Genomic DNA, 4,836 nt, shown 5'->3' with positions numbered 1-4,836 from the left:
CTGTCCAGCTTCTCTCAATGTCATCCCATGGTTTACAGCATAGTCAACCAATGTTGCCTGAATCTCGTCTGATATATTTTGTCTTCACATTCTTTGTCCACATCCTCCTCCAGGTCTACCTCTTCCTCTGCATGCTCAGACATTCTCCTTTTCCCTTTTACTGCAACATTGCCTTTCATTTTTGTTGAAACACTACATCCATGGTACACTCACATGTTTTATAGTGCTTATACCTGATTGGTGAATTAACAATTAAGTGCCTGTACACCTTGGTTCATACGTGTGTATATTTAAAAGGAGTGCATTTAAATGGTAAAGAAATGACATCATGTTAGATTTCTGTGTCTAATGTGGAGAAGTGTGTTTAGTGTTGACTGGTTCTGATGGACACCGAATCTAAGTGTCAATCAGGGCACTGCTTAGGAGCCCACCAGGCTTCTGCTCTGCCTCAGGCTCCTGTCCTCTATCTCTTCCTCCCTTTTGGAACAAAGATTAGCATTCCTAACATTTTAGAGAATTGTTACAAAACAAAGGGCCTTGCCAAAATGTTGTGAAGGACACCTTGGATAAGGGGATGAAAGGATAAGGTCAAGAGAATTGTTAGTATTTCCATAGATCAAAACTATTTACCTAGTTTATTTACCAAAACTAAAAAAAGCATACAAAGTCTACACTTCCTTTTCAATTCCGAAGTCTAAAAATGCAAAAACTGACAAAGTTTCTAGCTAAAGGAGAAGAGCCCTCACTTCCTCAGAATCACTGCTCCTTGGAGCTGAGGGGGTTTACAAAAGTAATGGCTTCTAAAATACAAGTTCCTATTTCTAAACAAAGCTAGTTCCAACAGACTTTTTCAGCCTGACAATTTCTCAAACAGACAGACATGCTTCACTGATAGAGCTATGTTTACCTGAAGATCCTGTCTATCAAGATGGACTCACACATGCAGTCATCTTCCCCTTTTTTTTCTCAATATTGAAAAAGCTACAATTCATTTGCTGGGCTGGCTGGATAAGGAGCACTAGCACAATGCATTCTTGAACTTTGACCTCTCCCAACACTTGCTGTAGTGTTTTGCAAAATGTATGAGGCTAAGAATGTGCACAGTTGTGCAAACTGGGCTGAGGATTGCTCCTTGAGAGTCTGGTTTAACAAACTGTGTGTTCTTTTTTATTTTAGTGTGTAAGCAATTGTAACCACCACAGTCAAACAACAGGAAACTGAAATCTTTAAGGCTCAAAAAAAGAAACACTGGCCAAATTAAGAAGTTTTATCAACATATCAATCAGGTAAAAAACAAAAGACGTAGTACCATCACAGCTGCAATGAAGATGTTGAATAATATTTCTATTGCACTTGACAAGAAGCAACATTATGCATTACTTTTTATTAATCTATCCAAAGCTTTCAACACCATTGATCATGATGTTTTAAAACTTCTGAACTCCATTCTCTCAGAACAAGCGATCCCTCGGTTCTCTGGTCTAGGTGCATTAGATATGATGGTCTATGTTCTGATATTGTATCAGTCTACAAGGGTGTACCACAAGGTTCTATATTATGACCACTTTTATTCACTATTTATAAAAATAATCTGGGTCAAAACGTGTCAGATGCTAATTTTCATTTTTAAACTGATGACACTGTAACATACTACTGTGCATCATCTCTTGTACAGGCCATGAATTCTTTAAAAATGCTTTTATTGCAGTCCAATATACCCTATTTCAGCTGATTCTAAATTCAGTTGAGACTAAATTTATGTTGTTTAGAAAGTCTAGTTATATGCCAGTCTGGGGGGAAGTGAAATAGGTTATTTACTCTTATAAACACCTGGGTATATTTGAAGGCTGAAACTGGGTTTTAATTTTCAAAACACCAATACGTAAATTGTAAAAAGGGCATTTGTGTATTCTGCATCCTCAGCATGGAATACATTGCAAAATGACTTGAAATTCAATGAATTAATCTCTTAACCAGAAACAGAAGTCTCACTCAAGGATCATTCTGAAATCTTGCGAAGGGTGAGTTATTGAGGAGTTTGCTGTGTTGGATTCAGATTACCTAGGTCCAGGGCCCAGGTTTAAAAATACTAACATAGAAATAGCTTGTATAGAAATTTCTGAAATCCATCCCCTATGAAAATTGCCAACTAAGTATAGAAACAAATACAATCACTGTATTAGAATTGTAAAAAAATAATACTTCACAAAGTCTGAAGTCTGAATAAGAAAAAAAAAATGCTTCAGCCACTTTTCTGTTCCAAGAAAAACGAGGAAGCCGATCATGAGGGATTTCATTGGATCATTTAACATAAAGCAGTCTCCATCTCCCGGTTAGCTTGCTTGGTCTGGTCATTTTCATCAAGACTGTGCCAAAGCAAATGAGAAAAACTCACATAATCAAAATTTGTGATTATGTTCTATAAATCTAACTGATAAGTGGCTCACGGTGGGCAATACCAGTGCTTTTTGTGCAGAGGTGCCGGCACCAGCTCCCGTTTATCCCAGTTCCTGCCACCTGCACGGCATCACGTAACTCCGGTCTCTGGTATCAGACCCATGTGGAGGCTGTTATCTGAGGGGTCCAGAAGCAGTCAGAGGGAAAACACACACTGAAGTTTCCTGATCTTCTCCCACACCAGGGCCCACGGCCTGCTCATGTTCATTACACCCACACAAAGCAAGATGTGCTCCCCTGCTCAATCTCATAGACCAGGACCTGGGCATGCCACACATTGATGCACAATGGAATAATAAAACTCACCCTCGGGCGACTGACAGTAGGGGAAAACAAATAATCTGCACAAACAATTAGGTCATTTTCAAGACCCTCTGACGGGGAATCCTATGCCTGGGCCTTTGAAGTACAGGACAAAGATTGTGAGATGGGGGAGGAAATGTCCATCAGGTTCAGTTGAGGAGACAACTGATGCACATGACTTAATTAATGTAATTTCCTCGCTTCTGTCCATGGTTTTGTGTTTAAAACACGTATCGTCCAGTGTGAGAGGAGAGAGCAAATGTGCTCTCTGTATCATTTGTGAGAAATGTGTGAATGGATGGGAAAATTTAGCTTGTCATTGTCTGTGTGACGCTTGGCGGCCTGACACACCACTCTGTGCTGCCAGTCACGTCAACATTCCTTCCACCATGTTTGTTTTGGAAGGGGTTCCCTAGAAAAATCACTTTATTCCTTTGTTGCTGCCAACCTATACTGCTGAGGCAAGGTTTCCTGTACGCTTTTGGACTGGACGCTAATTTTCGCACCTCATGTACAGTCACAGGGTCTTTTTATCCCTCTGCTTCTTTTCCCAGCAATGCTTAGCCTACACCAACTAATGGAAAGTTTTAGAGATGTGCATAATACCACAGCCACTTACACTTTCCTCATTCTCAACTTTGACACAGGCAGTGTAGCATGTGTTATGTTAAATCCAACACAAACTAATATAAAAATAGAAACTGTTGCTGGGAATATTTTGTGGTGTTATTACTCAAAAACACTCTTACTTTGCTTTAGGAATATTTATTAACATTTAATTAACAGACTTACCATCAAAAGGGAAGGTTTTAGTGAGAAATTCCTGATCAGTTCCTCTTCAACTGATTTACTGCATCTCCCCACAGTGAACCAGGACATCATGCCACGTTGCCTCTCAGCATGCAGACCTCATCGCCTCAGCCTGACAAGTGTCTACATGTTTTATCTACTTTGTTGAAAAGTGAAATGCTTCTGCTGCACAAAGTGGTCTAGCCTCTGTGTTAAGTATGGTAATCACTAAGGGAATGTAACATTATAACAACCACTCAGACCCTCCTAGATGAATTTGCTGAAGTTAAAGCTCACTTAGACTTAATTAAATGTATTACATTGATATCATTACAAAGATAGTGTATTTGTTGTTCATTGTCTGTTGTTCATGCACCTTCAAACCTGTAGATAAGATATGCGCACTTAGATATGTTTACACAAACAGTAAGACAAAACCACAGCGATAAAGTTTGAGCGCAAAAGTTCATTCTTGACCTCAAATTAAGGTCCATTGTCTTTTTCCAGTGTGATATCTATCAGTCAGCTATCCACATTTATCTCTGTAGATAAATGAGTTGCAGGAGGGCTGGGTCCGATCGAAGCCGAAAGTGGCTGAGAGGTCGGGTACAACCTGGACATGGTGCCAGTCAATCACAAGGCTGACACTCAGTCAGCAGGTATCTTATAGTCACCAATTAACCAAATGTGCATGTTTTTGGACTGTGGGAGGAGAATGGAGCAAATGGAAACACTCAGAGGAACCAGTGAACATAAGAAACTCCACATGTAAACTTAATACAACTTATCTTACACAATGACTAATTTGCTTCTCACCTAAAACAATGAACTTTTTTTTTTTTTGCCTTAGGATGAGTTAGTTGGTACGCTTATGGCAAAATATAGTCTTGCTCTCCTAGGTTCTGTTACTGTAAAAATACATATAACTAATTTGGAAAGAGGTAGGGGAGAAATTTATGTAGCACACCTACATTAAAATATCTGGAAGATTTAGCAAACTGCGTGAGTTCTTAATGGCAGTGTGTTATTGATTGTTAGAGGAGCAACAGACAGGACTGGATCAGTCTGCCTTTATAGGCTCCTAATATTTATTTGGGATTTGTTTCTTGCCATTGCCAAATCCCCATTCTAAGAAACATATGTTGTTTTTACAAAAACACGACTAATCTTTTTTCAAAATTGCATAAATTCAACCATTGATACCACCTGAAGTTCTATGTGGGCATCAATCAGTGAGTTTATATAAGAGCGTATTCAAAGTCAGAAAGTGAAAACGACAACGTCAGG

Source organism: Micropterus dolomieu, unplaced genomic scaffold, assembly GCF_021292245.1.
Source record: "Micropterus dolomieu isolate WLL.071019.BEF.003 ecotype Adirondacks unplaced genomic scaffold, ASM2129224v1 contig_8665, whole genome shotgun sequence".
Classification (NCBI taxonomy): Eukaryota; Metazoa; Chordata; class Actinopteri; order Centrarchiformes; family Centrarchidae; genus Micropterus; species Micropterus dolomieu.
This window is presented reverse-complemented; position numbering follows the sequence as displayed.